This window comes from Pinus tabuliformis, chromosome 1_2, assembly GCF_031772625.1.
Source record: "Pinus tabuliformis cultivar Carrire ecotype Pingquan chromosome 1_2, CPIR1, whole genome shotgun sequence".
Lineage (NCBI taxonomy): Eukaryota > Viridiplantae > Streptophyta > Pinopsida > Pinales > Pinaceae > Pinus > Pinus tabuliformis.
Window position 1 is genome coordinate 1,216,953,842 of NC_142298.1, and position 10,832 is coordinate 1,216,964,673.

Sequence of the window (10,832 nt, forward strand, 5' to 3'; positions counted from 1 at the left end):
ACCAGTCATATCACAAGTGGTCCTCCATACCATCCATATTTTGGGGTTAACGCTACCAATCCATATCAGTGTTGCCAACATGTTCAAGAGAAGTCATTCAAACAATTTACCATCCAGCTAACGCCCCATCCACTACAATACCTTCACCCTTCATTTTTCATGACCGCCATTCCTGAACCTTGTATCATCAGATCGTTTTCACCTCTAGAAAAATCATTTGCTTCGTTTCGTTAGAGGTGGGATACATCAAGGCCCTCCTATGATGGGTCACTTCTTGTTGACATCAGCTCATTATCCAAGAAGTTGGGTTAGAAACAACCCTTTTAGTACTTTTAAGCTTGCATGCCTCAATGTCAAGTTTCTAACTTCCGGCAACAGGTTTACATCAATGGCCTTCGACCAAAAGATTTTGCGTGTTGTTCGAAAATGACTCATATATTCACACCACGTGAATTGTATCGTAGTACCTTGAAGGTAATTATCATTATCGATGACTCCTCTCACGCCTGTTAACAACTTTCATTATTGGCTTGTAATCAGGCGATGTCTTTCCATGTTCGACTCCAGAGCATCTGTTCACATGGATCGACTTGTACATCGGGTGAAGATCGAACAAGTTTTGAAGACCCCAGATCTAGTTTCATCCATCCAGGCTATGATACATTCAGGAACATAAAGACATCAAATGTACACAGAAGCTGCACAGATAGTTATCTAAGCTAGGGAAGATGACTCTTCATGTGAAGAATCACCAGTCTGCAATAGCAGACGATTGTCTGTCCTATGTACATGAAAATGAATTTATAAAGATGAAAATGGGAATACCCGCCTCAGCTAGATCATGAAAATAATATGATGATGATGTATTGTATTGTATCTTATACAGGTCACCTTCCAGTTTGAATACCTCGGATCCTCATGATAAAGCATTTCACCTGACAACAAAAGATTTACGACTTCATGCTTTATGGGGCAACTGTTATAGACATATTTGGGTACTGCAACCCCAATCTTATATGTCGATAAACCAAGGGCTATTTAACCCCTAAAAATTTTGCTTCACACCTGCAAGTATCATGGTCAACTGATTACATCATTCCCCAAAAGTTCCACATGAGAAACCACTCAGAACTGGCCAAAACTAGACCATACAGACTGCTCCACTGTTAGGGTGCGATGCATCTCACCTTCTACACATGGGGGCTGTGATGCATACTGAAAAGGCCTTATGTAGGGTGCGATGAGTGAGGATGGACAAATGGCAGAGATAGTTTGCTAAGTGAAAGCTCATGGAATCTTCTAGAAACTTCTCCCATGACACTTGCCCCTTTGAATTCACCCAGGGATGAGTAAGAGATCAATGAAATCTCCAAGTGGAACCAAGAACTATCAGTGGAATGACACTAATCAGAAACCCAGAGCTGAATCACACCCTTGCAAGACATCTATAAATGGATCCCTCATCTGAGAGATTTGGAGGCTGGAATTTTGTAATATGTAAGGAAGTGTTGTTGGTTTATCTTTGAGAAGAGACATTGTATTGTTGGGTGATATTGCTTTTCATGAGGTGAAGAGGGCTTTGATGTTGCGAGGATGATGCTGGATCAGATAGCTGGGTTGTAATCCTCTCTTCTACTATTAATAAAGTTCTTTGAGTTTTCCTCCATATAATCGTGTATTTGTGAATCTTATTATTTGTGAATGCAATTGTATGGTCAATGTATTTCTGATTTTGCATTGTTTATGATATTATAGATCGAGATGCTTTGATGGTGTTTTGTTACTTTGACTCTACAAGTATTCTCTAAAGTGAGACAAGTAGGAGAGGAGTTGTAAACTCTATCAAGGGAGAGAGAAATCAAGCAAGGTGCCAAGCGGAAAATCCAGGTTGGTCCCCTTTGCTTCTATCTTATCTATCATACGTAAAGGAAATCACAAATTGCTTTGATTCTTTGTTTCTAAGGCAACTACTCGTCTTAATGGGACTAGCAGATCGAAAAGACACTATATTTCCTGGAAACATGATGGTGATGTGGAAGAGATCATATGATAGGTTAAAATGGATAACCCAAACCCAGGAAGGAAAGTGATAGAGTGAGGATGTCTGAAAACTCGACACGAACAAGAAATGTGTGTCAATGTTTAGGAGTGACATGTTGCCTCAGGTGAAGAATACAATTGATGAATACTTCCAATTCCCCCCACCATTTTTGGTGAGTACCCCAGTTATTTTTTAAGAACAATCTTGAAGGGGATAGTATATGCTTGTAATATAAGCCCATGCTTCAGATAGATCCGACCTAGTAATATTAATGAGCCTTAGGGACGAGAAGCTCACGTTCTTCATGGTGATGAATATGATTTTTTTTAATCTTTTAACGAGTTCGACAAAGGTGAAAATCAATACCTTTTTCATCTTTATAGAGTTTGAAAAAGACACAAAAAAGAAAACTCCAAAAGGTCCCTTTTTCATAAAGTTGTCTCTTGAGCCCGAAAAGGTAGAAAAAAAATACTTGAGAGAACCTCTTGGCTATGTCAACCAAGGAGTACCTTTTTCATAAATAGTTTATCCCATCTCAAAAAAGGGGTAAATGTATACTGGATAAATGACATTTCAGAACCATTTACAAGGTCAAAACAACAAGAGCTCGACAGTTTTTTCGTGTTTTGTGAGTAGGAAAAGAGCTTAAAGTAGACTCCCCATTTTTATTTTCTTTAACGAGTCTAAAAGGGAAAAATACTTGGCAATCTTTTCATTTTTTACAAGTCAGAATAGATCTTAAAGGTGACTCATCCCAGAGGAATGACTGGTATAAAGGACACCAACTTATTCCGGTTATGGTGGCACTGCTAAAAAGCTAAGAGGTCAAGAGGCTGGCTAGTAAAACCACTCATCATTGCGGTTCCTCAAGTAAGGGTAAAACAACCAAGTGAAAGTGAATGATCAGCCAAAGAGATGGTGGTGATGGAATGGAGAAAAAACCAAGGCTTATCTGATGGGAGAGGCTGATAAAAATGGCAATCACGAGGGTTAAAATGGAGATGGGTTCATTTTTATACAAGCCTGAACTATGCTTCGATTTGGTTTCATGTTTACACAAGCTTGAAATGTAAATCTATGCTTGTATTCAATTTCATGTTTACACAAGCTTGAAATGAGAAAATGTTCTTGGATGAAAAAAAGGCATGCCCCCAGCATGATGAGAGCCGAGGCACATCCCCCAAAACTTCATTTCATTCACCGAAGTAGACATCAGGTTGCTAAAAGGTGGATGGAATGAAGTTTCACTTTCGAGATCAAGGAAAGACTCAATTGGAATTTGACAAGATCTTAATCAAATACTCAATTTGGAAAAGGGAGTTGTTTCATTTTTTAATGAGGTGGACACTTTAAAGTAACTATCCTCAAGACTCCTTGTTTCATTTTTTTAGGAGCTTGACACAAGACCAGGAACCATGCTTCGACACTTTCTTTCATTTTTTAACAAATTGGATACAAGACCAGGAACTATCCTCATGACTCCTTATTTCATTTTTTAAGGAGATTGACACAAGTCCAGGAACCATGATGTGACACCTTGTTTCATTTTTTAATGAGGTTGACACAAGACTGGGAACCATCCTCATGACATCTGATTAATTTTTTAACAAGGTTGAGACATGAACAAACTATCCTTGAAATTTGTTTCATTTTTTAACTAGGTTGATACAGGAACAAACTATCCTCGCACATTGTTTCATTTTTTAACAAGGTTGACATAGAAAAATAACTATCCTCATAGCATATGTTTCATTCTTAATGAGGTCGATATGGGAAAAAACTATTCTTGTAACATTTGTTCATGGACCATACAAGGACATCTCCCCCAAAAGGTCCTCACTAGATGGGAGAGATATGCTCTGGGAGGAACACATGTCAATTGGTACAAATGATAGATCAAGTTCCAATTCCCCCAATACATAATGTACCATGCCATCTGCATAATCATCCGTAGATGTGGAGACAGAATGGGTATTCACATAATTAACCTGTGGCGGGGAGGGTATTGCTTGCAAACAAGAACCAATAAGAGATGACGGTAGGATTGGAGCCATCTGGTGACCAACGAATGATAATTGATAAATGGTCACTATTCTACCTTCGTGTGGAAAACAAACCACACGTAAGAGCTAAGAAACAAGAGCTCCCATGACATAAACATAGTCACACCCAAGGAGAAGATCAAAGTCTAAGGGACCTTGGACTACCATCATGTCTATATAAATGGTCTTTCCTCCCAAAGTAATAGGCAACTTCGGAAGGATCCCTAAAGTTTGAATGGCTCCTCTGTTGAAAGCCAACATATTCTGGGTGATAGGCACAAGATGGGGGGATCCCAAATCTTCCCAAGTAGTAGAAGACATGATGTTAACATATGAGCCTTCATCTAATAGAGTGTCATGTACTACCATATTATAGGCGTGTACTGTGATTTGGAAAGGCACATAATATGGGAGGGAAAATGCAGTCAATTGACTCTAATAAAAAGAAATAACATAAGACTTGGTGGTGGTATCATAGGATTTCCCCCATGCTTTATATGAATAGGAGAAGGACTCTCCTAAAAAACCGGGATGGGATGACCACTCTTCGATTCATGAGAATCTGAGAAAATGAGAGGAACATGAGAAATATGATCACTAATCTCTTTGGGAATAGAGTGAAAAACTGAAGGTGGAGCCATGTCGACACTCTTTCCAACCAATGGTTGGTCAGGAATAGACACAAGAGAGTCATGCTCAGGAAGAGAAAGATAGGAAAGAGATGAATCCATGTCAATCTCTTTACAAACTAGGAGAGGGTTAGGAAAAAGCCTCTGATAACCAATAGGAAGTTGGTATTGAGGAGCTGTAAGGTTTTCCAAAACTTTGAAAGATTTATCCATAAGAGGACAAAGTGAAGAAGATTCTATCCTTCACATGATCTCCAGAGGTGAATGGGGATGGTTGATCTAGATTTTGAGAGCATACCTCTAAGACTCTGGGAATACCAAAACAGTCTTGCAGGAGATGGCCACCCTTGCATAGCCTGCAAGGGAATTTTATCTTCCATAAAGGATCAGAAGGTTTATCGATGGGAAGTGCATTTGGAGCAATAGTTGCATGGTTGACCTCTCACTTATTTGACTTCTTCTTCTTCGTATTCTTCTTCTTATTCTTAGCCTCCTGGTTACTAGATTTCAAACTTTCACTAGACGAAGTAGAAGAGGAGGGTGAATAAATAAGTGAAGAATGTGAGAGGTCAAACTTAGAATCAACATGGTGTTTTTCAAGTTGAGGAGATGGTTGGAAAGAATTTAGGACACTTGGGACCATCGAGGTAAAAAAATTACTAGATAAGTAAACCAATAGTTAAACTAGGAAGGGACAACGTTGCCATATAAGGAGCACTAATGTTTCCAAAAGAAGGAAACAGACTAGGACTCCCATCATAGGGGAAACCTTGACTAGTAAACTCTAGATATGTTGCCATTGGAACCGACCCTAAGAATCACAAAGGAATATAACTTTAACCATAAATATTTCTTGGGGTGGTTAATATTAAGACACTGAAACAAAACTTTTCCTTTTCATGTTTTAAGAGTCGAGAAAAGGATGAAAGGTGACTCTATTCACTTTTAGATTTAACGAGCTATAAAGGATAAGTGCTTGATGAACTTTTCAAAATTAAAGAGTCAGTAAATATTAAAAATTACTACTCAGGGCACTCTAGGCATAAAGGATTACCAGGTAACTATGAACTGTAGAATACCTCCCGGTGAACTTAAAAGTACGAGTAGGGAACCTCCCTAAATGTTGTGTTCGGTGTATCAAGTTTACAAGGCATCATACTCAACTTCCTATGGATAAAGGATTGCAGACCTAGTGGGGTCTCCTTTTATATACATGACGGTATGGGAAGCACAAGTCCACACTAGCATTATCTAATTTTGAGGAAAACGATAGCTGCTAGGTTTAAAGACACTGAAACACATCTCTAACCTAGAACACTAAATGTGAGCATTACATTTCAATGCTTCCTTAGGTTAATTCAATAAATTTTAATGGTTTATCTTGAATTATGTTTCAATTTCAAGGCCCTACCACTGTCATCTGAAAACTTCTATATGCAGCTATATGAGAAAATAAATCTTTGTCTTTGATGAAATTTTACATTAATTGAGGGATAAAGAACACACAATCAATGCAACAACCAAAGAAGGAAATTGTTTACTAATACATGTCCTAAATGCACTTAAGTTTCCTTTAACAAAAAAAAAATATTTCATTTCTCATGCCTATGATGATGCAATTCTAGTTTCTCAATAACACTACTAATGAAATATTTTCACTTAAGTAAACTAGAATGATGTTCTTCTTTTCATAAAATACAAAACGAATCTTTCACATAAATCACTTTAATGAAAATTTTCACAATTCTGAACAAACAAGCTCTTATCACTCAAAAAAAAAAAAAATCGTTTAAATTCTGAACATAAATTTTTTAAATTTGTCAAAAGGTTGGTGTCAGTTTTGGGCCTAGTCTTTTCATCTTGTTTTAGAGTCTTGTTAAGAGTCTTGTTAATATGTCAAATGGGGTCAATTCTCTGTTGTAGTCCATCACTGGTCTCACACCCACCTAAGCTCCATATGCCAATCCTATTTCAAAGTTCATAGCGCAGAAACCTTGGTTTAGGTGATCTCGTAGCGGAAAACACTGATTTTTCACTAACTGCGCTACGAAATGGGGAATTCATGCTGATCCATAGCACATCTCACCCCAGCTATCATACTTTCTGCAAAATTTTTACGGGGATAGCATGTGTAAGGTCTTATATGTCGGTCTTGACACGTGTTCTGTAGCCTTCAAATTTGTTTCTTGCCTGTACTATTCAAATCGAGATTTCCATCCAAAACCAAATTTGAAAATTTTCTATTAAGACTGAAACTTCTGATTCTGGTTTCGATTTGTGATCAATCTGGCAGTATGACTTCTGGGAATAATGGGCTCTTGTCACCTTCTTTTGTTTCTAATTTGAAAAATGTCTTGAAGAACAGAAAGATAGAAAAAACCCCAGAAGAAGAAGAAAAAAAATACCAAGAAGAAGAAGATAAGATCGAGGCTCCAGCCGAAGAGAAGACACGCAAGGAAGATTTAGAGAGGAATGAGGATTTAAGGCCCATTGTTCTTGTAACCAATGAGGATGGAATAGAAGCCCCAGGGTTCAAATGCCTTGCCGAAGCTCTTGTCAATGGAGGTTGCTTCAATGTTCATGTCTACGCTACTGAATCAGATAAATCTGGAAGCGGGCATTGCTTATCGGTTCGTCAAACGATGGTTGCAAGCTTTGTTGGCATCAAAGGGGCTACAGCTTATGAGGTTTCTGGTACCCCAGCAGATTGTGTTTCATCAGGTTTATCTGGAGCACTTTTTCCTTGGAAGAAGTTTTTTTTTTGGTAATTAGTGGATTCAACAAGGGTTCGGAAGGTGGATGAATTTCGTCAGAGGTTAAGAATGCGGGGTCTCAGATCCCATCCAATGTTTTTTCAAAATTCCACGCAATTACATGTGATTCTGCTTCTTGCTTCCCGTTCACAAACTTCGAGGTATTTATTTGTTCGATGGGGGTTTGACGTAGCAAATATACATGTTTTTGTGGGAGAAACTAGTGATACAGATTATGAAGAAATGTTAGCGGGCTTACATAAAACCATAACTTTAAAGGGTGCAGTGGATCATGTAGTTTCTACAGAAGCTTTGAAATGGTCAAGGAAGGTTGTCATTCATCCTGGCGGCCTCCAATCCCTATGGCGCCTTGCTGCAGATTATTCTCTGAGTTATGGCGATAAGGGAAGCTATGAGACGACATCATTATTGCTTCTGTGGTAAAGATAGCGTGAATTGCAGTTTACATGGTGTGAGTTCGGTAAAAGATGTAACGTTGTTCTGCTTCATCCTTCTTTGACACCCACTTGTCTCCTTTCTATAGAATAGAACAGCTTATCTTGGCTACTTTTCCTCTTTCAGAAGATAATCCAGCTCCAAGTATTGTGACAGAGAAGAACATCAAGTTATTATTTGAAATGCAGAAAAAGGTGGATAGAATTCAAAGAAACTACTCTGGATCATTGGTATCTCCAAAGGATATCTGCATGAAGCCGGTTGGTGAGGAGTGTGCTAGTTAAACTGTTTTACAATACTATAAAATGAAACCAGAACTGTTTGATGATTATGAAGGGTCTTCACATGCATTCTTTTGCTTTGAGAATTACACATCTTCGGAGCAATGCTTGAGTTCATATCATGCTCCTGTTGACCCAAGCACAATATTAGGGGGTTACAAGGGAAGAAACTATTCACAGGCTACTGCATTTGTTATCACATATCCTGTTAATAATGATGTAGACAAGACAGGACATGAAAATGGAAAAGCGTTAGCATGGGAGAATTCTTTCATTCATTTAGTGAAAGAAGAGCTTATTCCAATGGCAAAGTTGCACAATCTTACTCTTGAATTTTCTGCAGAAAGTTCTGTGCAGGAAGAACTTAAGAGGGAGAGCACTGCTGATGTTGTAACCATATTGATCAGCTACATTGTCAGGTTTGCCTACATATCAGTAACACTGGGTGATATTTCACCACACTTTTCACCTATTTATGTTTCATCGAAGGTGTTACTTGGTTTGTCAGGGGTTCTTGTTGTTGTCCTTTTGGTACTTGGATCTATTGGGCTATTCAGTGTACCTGGAGTGAAGTCCACTTTAATTATTGTTGAAGTTATTCCATTTCTAGTGCTTGCGGGTGGAGTTGACAATATGTGCATCTTAGTGCATGCACTTAAATGCCAGCCAGTCGAATTGGCCTTGGAAGAACGAGTAGGAAACACACTTGCTGAAGTGGGGCCATCTATAACACTTTCAACCCTTTCAGAGGTTGTGGCATTTGCAGTTGGAAGTTTCATCCCTATGCCTGTGTGTCGAGTGTTCTCGATATTTGCAGCTCTTGTGGTGTTAGTGGATTTCTTACTGCAAGTGACTGCATTGGTTCCTCTTATGACATTTTATTTAATAAGAACGGAAGGAAACAGAGTCGATTTCTTTCCTTGCATTAGAGTTAGTCCATCAACAACTGAACTTGAACATGATAATTTGGGCAGGAGGCACCAAAAACCTGGCCTTTTGGTGTAGTACATGAAAAATATCCATGCACCTGTATTAAGCATACCAGCAGTGAAGGTTGCAGTCCTATTGGAGTTCAGTGCTTTTGCTTTTGCAAGCATTGCATTAACTACAAGGCTTCAACCAGGTTTAGAGAAACAAGTGATACTTCCAAGAGACTCTTATCTCCAGGGCTATTTCAATAACATATCTTAGTACCTTCGAGTTGTCATTCGAGCTACAAATGACTTCAATATTACACCAAATGGCATGCTTCTAGGGCAGGGTTCAGTTCTGAATGATGTTCTTGTAGCCAGATTCATCAGTTATATTTGAAACAGTGAATGGTGTTATTGGTGTCATTGCATCTTTTCCTTAGGAGAACAAAATGATCAAGGGAGTAAGGTGCTTAAGCCATGAACAGCGGCGATCATTTAGCTATGAAAGGAAGACTGTGTTTTTGAAATTACACAGCAGTTTCGTAGCGCGCTACGAAACTGCTGTAGCTGTATGTTACAATTGAGTTGATCAATTATGATTGACAAAGCAGCAAATCTTTTTGAAAGGTGTTGTCTTCACACATGAAAAGGGTGGCCAGCACATCATGGACGTGGCAATCTGTTCTATTTAGGTAATCAAAGATAAAAGGCATGCTTCTTTGGATTCGAACATTTTGAGGCAAACCAAGGACCGAAAAACAGGAGTAGTTTCCTATGTTTTAGGGCAATGGAAAACGTGTGACATTGAAGAGCAACATGAAGCATTAAAGGTCCATCACAGCCACCGCCAAAAGGAACCAGATGTCAGAGAACGAAAAGGATTGTAGACCAAGGTTGTTATAGAGTTAGAGTCATAGTTGAATTAGACCTCTAAAAGCTCCAGTCAGCACTTTGTTGTATTTATTAGTTAGTTAAATGGTTGATAGGTGTCATTAGAAATAGTTTTCGAATTCCCCTCATGCTGGAGGAGGAATCTCGATCAGTTAGAATAAGAACTCTATATATAGTTGAAACAACAATGTAATTAGGGTTGGAAAACTTTATGACAGAGCATTGTATTTGGCTTATGTAAAGACAGAGTTTTAGTAATATAATTTGGCTTTACTTCTCAGGATTCATGAAGGATTTCTATGTTCAGAATGTATGATCTTGTCCATTCCTTAATTTTTACAGTTGTATAGATGTATAATCACTCAGAATTCACTGATTCTGCTCTGATTTCCTGTATGCATTTATAAACCGTGGTTCCATATGAGTTGTGTTCTGAATATTCAAATGCTGAATGCCCTGACTTCTATGTAAAGTCAAGATTATTGTTTATTAAGGTGTTGTTGACTCCATAGGCCCAATGGATACTTGTTTAATGTATTTCCAGCAGTCATATTTGTCATAATTATTCTACAAGAGTTAGCCATCTTACCTTAATCAAAATCATTAACCCATCTAGAGAGAGCCCTCTCAGGTTGAGGAGGCTAAGCTTCAGCCTAAAGTAGGTTTGAAATAGTTACTTGAAGTCTTCCTGGTCTGCAGCCTTCCAGGGATTGATTTTGAGATAACACAAGCATCGATCAAATCCAAAGCATGATAAATGAAACTAAAAGAAACATTTTCCCTAAATCGAACAAACCAAACACATAGATGCTTCAATCAACAAAC

The 10,832-nt window shown here is 38.3% G+C and overlaps 1 pseudogene; it reads left to right on the forward strand.

Moving 5' to 3' along the window:
• Nucleotides 1-7,980: 7,980 nt before the first annotated feature.
• On the forward strand, nt 7,981-9,513 carry LOC149210647 (uncharacterized; annotated as a pseudogene).
• The last annotated feature ends 1,319 nt before the right edge of the window (nt 9,514-10,832 follow it).